The sequence below is a fragment of the Apodemus sylvaticus genome, chromosome 2, assembly GCF_947179515.1.
Source record: "Apodemus sylvaticus chromosome 2, mApoSyl1.1, whole genome shotgun sequence".
NCBI classification, from domain to species: Eukaryota; Metazoa; Chordata; class Mammalia; order Rodentia; family Muridae; genus Apodemus; species Apodemus sylvaticus.
The window spans coordinates 35,389,188-35,398,492 of record NC_067473.1 but is presented as its reverse complement, the minus strand read 5'-3'; the positions used below and the strand labels follow the sequence as shown (position 1 = coordinate 35,398,492).

The 9,305-nt window shown below is 38.3% G+C and overlaps 1 pseudogene; it reads left to right on the top strand.

Moving 5' to 3' along the window:
• Positions 1 to 7,429: 7,429 nt before the first annotated feature.
• On the top strand, positions 7,430 to 8,907 carry LOC127677846 (60S ribosomal protein L4-like; annotated as a pseudogene).
• The last annotated feature ends 398 nt before the right edge of the window (positions 8,908 to 9,305 follow it).

Genomic DNA, 9,305 nt, shown 5'->3' with positions numbered 1-9,305 from the left:
GTTGCCAATTTGTCCTCTTGATGGTGTCCTTTGCCTTACAGAAACTTTGTAGTTTTATGAGGTCCCATTTGTCTATTCTTGATCTTAGAGCATAAGCTATTGGCATTCTGTTCAGGAACTTTTCCCCTGTGCCCATGTCCTCAAGGGTCTTTCCCAGTTTCTTTTCTATTAGTTTCAGTGTGTCTGGTTTTATGTGGACATACTTGATCCACTTGGAGTTGAGCTTAGTACAAGGAGATAAAGATGATCAATCCACATTCTTCTGCATGCTGACCTCCAGTTGAACCAACACCATTTATTGTAAAGGCTATCTCTTTTCCACTGGATGTTTTCAGCTCCTTTGTCGAGGATCAAGTGGCCATAGGTATGTGGGTTCATTTCTGGATCTCCAGTCCTATTCCATTGATCTGCCTGCTTGTCACTGTACCAATACCATGCAGTTTTTTAACACTATTGCTCTGTAGTATTGCTTGAGGTCAGGGATACTGATTCCCCCAGAATTTCTTTTGTTGTTGAGAATAGTTTTAGCTATCCTGGGTTTTTTGTTATTCCAGATGAATTTGAGAATTGCTCTTTCTAACTCTGTGAAGAACTGAGTTGGGATTTTGATGGGTATTGCGTTGAATCTGTGTCAGCTTGCTTTTGGCAAGATGGCCACTTTAACTATATTAATCCTGTCAATCCACGAGCATGGCAGATTTTTCCATTTTCTGGGGTTTTCTTCCATTTCTTTATGCCTTACCTGAAACAATTACAAAATTCTATTATTTTGACTTTGGAGGAGCACCATTTGTTAAGGAAGTCAAGCATTAAATCTAGCTCCTGACATATTTTTAATGTATGAACAGTGATTCTTAGATACATTCCCTCAAATTTAGGGGTTAGTATGAGCATTTAGTGCTTTAAAATTAGGAGCTAGAATGTTAGATTAGTGCATTTACTGCACAGAAGGGAATGTCTGACATAAATATAGTTCTATAAGCATGACATATTTCATATAAATATCCACTAGTCAGAAAATCCTCAGAATCTAATTATCATCCCCTGTAGCACAAGTAGTCATGTTTGCCATTTTATTCTATTCTTTGATACTTTTGAGGTTTCATAGACTTCAACTAAATGCATTCATGTTGGTCTCCTTTAGGAGATGCTCTTTCCTCCTGGACCAAGGCAATCTTTTAAGTATTTACTCATCTCAGCTTTTATATTTCCAACATCCTTTCAGTCTGATAGATGGAGCATTTTCTTTAAGTCTGATAGATGGAGCATTTTCTTTATTGACTAAAAACCAATGAATTATATAGACTTTAGAATCCATTCAACAATTATCTTCTTAATTTTTTTAAGTCTTCTTGTGTTGTTCACTTGTTTTAGACATTTACATCAACCCACACTACCATGCTTTGTTGTATATTATTTATACTATGAATTTTGGAGAAAATATGTGAATGCTTCAAGTAGTTCTCAAATAAATCAGGCTATGTAGATATGCAGAAATTGTCTCACCACTATTCTATATATCCAAATGCATACGCCTCATGTTTTTAATTTTTTGTTTTATATTTCTTACTTGGGAAACACTAGGTAGTTAAGTCACCATTAACAATACTGCTTGAGACTAGTAAGCACTTGCTGGAAATCTACATGTTTTCACAGTATGTCTATTATTCATATTTCTATGGGTTTGTAATGATATCCATATAAAATATAGGTATGTCTTCTAATTTGGCCACTCAAATTTTGCCTGTCTATACACATCATAATTTTATCCTGTATATTTTAAAAGAGTATTTAGGTATATCAGAAAGCATGAAGAATTGACTTGGATTGTGTTGGATCTAGGTTATTTAGTTTGGATAAGAGACACTGCGGTTAATGGACTGGCTTTATTTTGAAGAGCCTTAGGGAATTTAGATGATTCTGCAAGATTTGTGTCTACACGAGAGAAAAGCAGGGCAGAAATTTTGGCATGATTTATCCAGACAAAATTTTGAAGTACTCAACAAGACTAGACAAACTCTTAAAACCTGGCAAATCTTATATCTTGTGAATCCAGCGTGGCACCACATTGAAAGAACTGATGAATTTTTTTTCTGTTATTGCCACTACCACTGACCAGAATCTGCACAATATAGACCTTTATAGCTAGAATTTCTTTAAAGACACCTAGAGTTCTAATATGCACTAGAAGGTTGAATATATCAATTAGGACCCCATTATTTGGGGTGATGGATAAAGCATAGGTGTCATAGTAAGTAACCATTGAGAACTTCAGGAGCTACAAAGGCTTGTGTAGTGACTCTTGCGTCTTGCCTCTTGCCTTTTGGTCCTCTTTCCTAACCTCAAGTCTTCCCCTTCTTACTCAATATTGGGTTTTCTTTTGCTAGATTCTTCTTCTATGTTCCATTTCTCTAAGGAGGATAAGCTCCACAATTCACATTTGTTTTTATCATCAAAATCAATAACAAATTTATTATTAGCCTAACACAGAATTAGGCACTTTGCATGCTAATCTAATTTAATACAACAATCTTGCAAGATAACATTTTTTCAAGCTGTGATCATTTGAATGGTGTGTGTGTTTGTGTGTGTGTGTATGTGTGTGTGTGTGATATGATAGAGGGATCTCTATAGACTAGCTTTTAATTTGAAGTATTGGCTTCTAATTGGAATGAAAATGTATAATATCAATTAGAATGTCTTAGTCTACAATCACTTAGATCTTATTTTCATTTTGCTTCTCTGAGTAATTGTAATGAATGCACATAAAAATATAAATGAGATACCCCAGAATAAAGTAAAATCATAAACAAGACTGCATGTAATGATTCATAGTGCAGATTGAGCATCATCATGGATTCTGCTTCCTGGTTTTTGTGGATTCTTTGATGAGAAAATAGAGTATTGCATCTGAGGGAGTTTTTAGGTAGCACTGCCTATACTGTTTTAATAAAGAGTCATCACCACAAAAATCAAAAGCAGACACATCATTTTACACTCTGCAATTAAGTGTATGCTTGTTAGCAGCAAATCGTGGCATCTTTGATAGTGGGGTAATGTATGTTTTCTTCTCAGCTTACTGAGGCTGTGGCAAATGGAAGCCAGGCTCAAACATCAAAGAAGAGAGGTTTTCCTTTGTAGGAAAGCATCATTATGTTTTCACACCATTAGGGTGATAGATGTTCCACATCTCCTCTGCATGAAGAAGAAAGATGCTTTTGATTATGTTATTTTGAAACTAAACATAGACTAAGAAGAACATAATGTTGATCATTACCCTTGTATATATTAATAGCACAATGCCCCACATACTGTTTATTGATTACTTTATGAACAGTCTTAGGCAAAGGTGGATATTAAAGAACTCACTAATTGAAACTCATTTTAATTTAATTAATTAGACATATCAGGATCTAATTTTCTGTCCTTTAAATGACATTCCCTTGAAAGCTTGCAATGTTCTTCATGATGGCCTCATAAAAGACAGCCTCAGCAATTACTGTAAAGACGGAGTAAAGCAATTTAGTGTCCAATAAAAAAATCAGAATTAGATGTTGAGGGATCATACAGATGCTTGTTATCTCTGCATACTACTAAACAACCATTTTCACGAATAAATGCAGTCCATGTTTTAGACCTAGAATTTACTTTGAGAAACATGTTCATGGAATAAAGTAGACACTGCTGATAATGCTGTATAGTGAACAGACGTTAATTAAATGTACCTGAACTGTGTAGTCATAATTTTCAATGTTTTTTCCATAACTCCAGTTTAAATAGCACACTATCAACCAAACAGCCCTCCCACCAGAGCTTCCAGGGACTAAACCACCAACCAAAGAGTACACATGGAGGGAACCATGCCTCTAGCTGCATATGTAGCAGAGGATCCCTTGTTGGGAATCAATAGGAGAATGGGCTCTTGGTCCTGTGAGGGCTTGATGTCCCAGTGTAGGGGAATGTCACGGCATGGAAGCAGGAGTTGGATGGGTGGGGAAGCACCCTCTTAGAAGCAATGAGAGGGAGGATGAGAAAGGGGGTTGCCAGAGGGGAAACTTGGAAAGGGTATAACATTTGAAATGTAAATAAAGAAAATAACCAATAAAAATAGTGTGCTGTACCCAATATAGCACTGCTAAAATAGTGATTATGGTCATAAGAAGACAAGTCCAATTCTACAAGGGAAAATATTCATTCACAACAGTAATTTGCTGTCCCCTCCAAATGAGCGGATTGTAGGAAACCCTGTAGCAACCAAATGCAGCAAGAGAAAAAAATAGATGATTAAACTTTTTAGGCTTTCTTAGAGTGATTGGAACTCACCTCTGCCTCTCTTACAGCTGCTTGAAGGCCAAATGGGAACATGAGCATTTAGCACTTATTTTCTTTCTACTTACTGTATTCCCCAGGTTAGTTAACATTAGTACTTGATTGAGAGCTACTTAGAAATTTTACTCAGATAGCACTGTTAACTGCAAAAACTTTAGAACATATAATAAAATCAATGACATTACTTTATTGTCTCCAATTTTAGAAAAAGTACACTACTGAGACATTGAATTTTTTTCTACAGCCATCTGTGTATTTATATATGAGATGATTGGTATATTTATATCTGATCTCCCTCACAAAATATGTGTGTGTGTGTGTGTGTGTGTGTGTGTGTGATGGCCATGAGGATGAATGAAATCTGAAACTGATGGGAGTCATGGGGGTGTCTCTATGATGTGACCAAGACCTAGGATAAGGGAGGTGCTTAAGAATTCATGGGAGTGACCTTAGTTGTGACACATAGCATTGGGAGATATGGAATCTGAAGAGACTGCCTCCTGTAGCCAGGCAGTAATCCAAATGGAGTGACAGGGATATCAAAATACCCACAAAACCTTCCATCTAAAATTTATCCTGTCTATAAGAAATGTAGGCATGGGGGATGGAGCAGAGACTGTGAGAATTGCTAACCAACTTGAGACCCATCTCATGGGCAAGTGCCAATCCCTGACACTGTTAATGATACTCTGTTATGCTTGCAGACAAGAGTCTAGCATGACTGTCCTCTGAGAGGTTCCAGCCACCAAATGATCCAGACAAATGTAGATACCCAAAGCCAAACACTGGATGGAGCTTGAGACTCTTATGGAAGAATAGGAGGAAGGATTGTGGGCCCAAAGGGGATTGAAACTTTACTGGAAGACCAACAAAGTCAAGTAATGTGGACTCTTGGGGCTCTCAGAGACTGAAAGATCAACCAAAAAGCATACACAGGCTGAACCTAGGCCTCCCCATACATGTACATACATAACAGATATATGTCTTGGCCTTCATGTGGATCATGAACAACTGGAGTTCAGGCTGTCTAAAAAGCTGTTGATGGTCTGTGGATATTTTTTCTACCTGGGCAGCCCTTGTCTTGCCTCGGGGAGGGAGGATGTGCTATCATGGCAGAGATTTCATGTGCCAGGGTTGGGGATACCCAGAGGGCCCCCCACCTCCTCAGAGGAGAGGAGAAGGGGTATGGGAAGAAGGATTGTGGAAGGGGAGTGACTGGAGGAGGCAATGGGTTGTAAAGTGAATAGAAAAGAAATATAAGTTTATGTAATATATTTCTTGATATATATAAAATATATTAATAAAATTAATCATGGTATATATATCAAATATAATTTTATATAATTTTATCAAATTTGTATAAAAGTAATCAATATATCAGGAAAATTATATTCTTTGAAAACATTGTTTTTATTGATAATTGATATTATAAAATATAGAGTTCCTCTGAAAGTGATTTGATGAACAGCAGAAAAATTTTGAAAGACAAGAAATAATTATACAATATCAGATAATTTCTCATTTTCAGATACAGTCTATTTGATTTTGTGTAGTATTTTTACCACTTTTTTATTCTCATTAATTCATACAAATGAAAACACATTTGTTTTCCCTTTTCATGTGGACTTTTGACAATTATTAATCACTGCAGCATTTAGTATAAGCAGATAAAAATAGACGAATGAGGTACAATGCTTCCCACAAATATATATGTCTTAAAATTATAACTCCAGGAGTTTAATGCATAATTTAATAAGGAAATAGAAGTTTGCTAAACAAAGTATTCTAACACAATCCCCATCCATGTGAAAAAATCAGTTTAAAAGCATTCATCATATCAAATATTCTGTTTTCCTCTTTCTATTTTCTGTTTATGAAAAATAGATTTTTTCACATGGTGTATTCCTTTTATGGTTTCCCGTCACCTAATTCTGCCAAGATCCTCCCTACTTTCTCTTCCATCTGAATTCACATACTTTCTACCTTTCCTTAGATAAAAAAAGAAAAAAGCCAACAGACATCTAAAATAAAATAAGGTAAAACAAAACCAAGAAAATTGGAATAGCACAGAAACCATAAATGGATGGAGGGACATACCTATTTACAGAAACATAGACAAACAGAAGGACACACGTTTGCACACACTGGAATCCACAAAATGCATAATGTATATGCTATGGACCAGTAAGACGTACTAAAAAGAAGTCCTGACAAAACATTATGAGACAAAGAATCTCCAAAGATGCCCTTCAGTTTGTTTTGTGTTGGCGATCCACTGCTGGGCCTGAGGCCTGCCATTAAGTGTGTTCTGTGTCCCCAGCTAGACTCTGCTGGAAAGAAGTAAGTTTTCATCGGTGAGATAGCTTCTGGGTTAGGGATGGGGTTTTCTGCCTACTTCTCCTCTCATGCTGGGCTGGCTCCCTTTTGGCACAGACCCATTCAGGGCCTGGGCATGTGGATGCTGTTTGTAGGTGAGTCCATATGTGTTTTAGTTCTGTGTTTAGACAGTGTTGTTTCCCCAGTGTCCTTCATCCTTTTATAATCTTTTCTCAACATTCCTTAGATCCCTGTCCCGTTTACTCTCAGGACTCCTTGGTCTCAAGCTCTCGGACACGTGAGAAGTGCTGGTTATTTCATTTCATGGAATGGGCCTTAAATCCAGTCAGATGTTGGTTGGTTACTTCCGGTGTCTTCCTGTAACCATTGTCATAGTACATCTTGTAGGCAGGTTTTTCTTGTAGATGGGTTTGTAGCCTTTCCCCTTTGGTAGTTACAGAGTAGTTTCATTTGTTTTTTTGCTTGCCTGTTTTTATTTTTTATTTTATTTTTGTAACAGAAAGAAAATGGGGTTGGATGGGTAGGGAAATGGCGGAGCCTGGGAGGAGTTGTAGATCAGGAAAAGCTGAATATAGAAAAAAATTTGATAAAGAAAAAAGCTTCTGGGTAGTTTAAAATGTAAATTTAAACATTAAAAACATGCATGTATGTTCCTCTCCTATCAGTGAACTCTGAAAAGGAGTTTTCTAGCAAAACAAATGCCACGTTGCTGGTCGTGTTCAAGTCCAGATATCGTGAGGTTTGTTCACAATAACTTTCGAAAATGAACAGACAGCCCTCTGCTATCAGTGAATTAGCAGGTCATCAGACCAGTGCTGAGTCATGGTGTATTGGCAGCGCTCTGGCTCCAGTTTTGAGAGCTCTAAGTGGTGGTGCCTACTCTTCTGTGTGTCCTGGAAATATGTGTTAGAGATGCCTCAAGGTTGCACCAATCAAAGCCTGCCATTTGTTGACAGAATTAATGCAACCCAGTAGGAATAAGCCCTTTCCTCTGCCTTAGCTTTCCCAGGCTTCCCAGCTTTGGTGATGCCCAAAAGGTCTACACATTGAGGATGTCTCTGAACTGCCTTTTGGAATTAGAGATACAGTTGAAGGTCGCGAGAGACCAAGTAGGCTGTTCTATTGCTTAAGAAGTGCAAGGCCTCAAAGGGAAATGTAGCAGGGGAGGTGGGAGTGTGTTGCGTGCGGGGGCATATATGTGGAGGCAGGGGGAGGGAGGAGGGGTGGGGGATCTTTGGGGAGAGGGGAAGTTGGGAAAGGTTTTACCATGGCAATGTAAATGAAGATGATATTCGATTGAAAAAAAAAAAGAAATGCAAGGCCTGGGATGACTTAAAAAAGGTCTACGTGTCTCTGTGAATGAGAGCTATTTTGCACAATATGAGAAAATGATGCTGTAAACTTCAGAAGAGAGGCCGTGCTACCCACAGTGAAGCCATTAGTAACAAGGCCTTGAGAAACACTCCTGGTGTCTTAGTCAGTATTCCGTTGCTGTGAACAGACACCATGACCGTGGAAACTCTTATTAACAAAAACATTAATGGACCCTTCTTATAGTTTTTAATGTACAAACTCAGAGGTTTTGTATATTATGATCACAGCAGAAAGCATGGTGTTCTGCAGCTAGACATGGTGTTGGAGATGTAGCAGAGAGCTCCATCCTGATCCCCTGGCTGAGAGAGATACTCTGGACTTGACACAGGCTTTTGAAGTGTGCCTCCCTCGGTGACACCCTTCCTTCAACAAGGTCACATTTTCTAATCCTTTCAAAGCCATTCCATGATGACAACTATTCAAATATAAGAGCATGTGGGAGAGCTCTCTTTCACACCATCACATTTCATATTACTCTGCATGACGGGAGCAGGCTGAACATTTTGAAACTGGCTTTTGGTGGGCATGAGGGGCATTTCTGTATTTGGACTGAAAGTGCTTTCCAGAAATTAGGATGGATTGGTGGCTCTTGGTGTAAGGATACTTGCCCCAAGAGTAACCACAGCCTTCCAATGTACAAAATGATGAACACCTATCTTAGCTGAATCTTGAAAAGCCAAGACATTCAAAGAACCCTCTGAGCATCGTGCAAGAAAATTCATCAGAGTGCCAAAGAATTCACTGAAGAAGCTGAGAATCATGTAGCAGCTGAACTGCTACACAGACTACATAAGCACAGTAACACCATTCTTTTCCCTGCCAGAGGTTACAGAGGTACATAAGAAAAGTAGGCGCAGCAGCAGCTAACAGAGCGGATCAGGGGAGACAGAGAAGGTGTCTGCTGGCAAGAGGCAAGCAGAAAGCAAACAATAAAAGAAGCCTGTGGATTTCAAGAAACTGAAGAAACCTGTTGGGCAGAGGGGCAGGGTGGAGGGAGTTGCTACAAGAAAAGCAGCAGATAAGAAGAAACCAGGTGAGAAGAAACCTACCACAGAAGAAAATTCTGCTGTATATCCTATTGAAACCGATTTCATCCCTTAAACAGTAAGTGGAGATGGTCTGTTTCCAGAAAAGCCTAATCAAAGGAAAAACAATTGGTCCTCTAACAAAAACCTGGAAGCGTCCACTATGTATTTCATTCATATAGAACGCTTCTGAGAGTATGTAGGATCTGGGTGTGATCACAACACTGATCACAACACAAA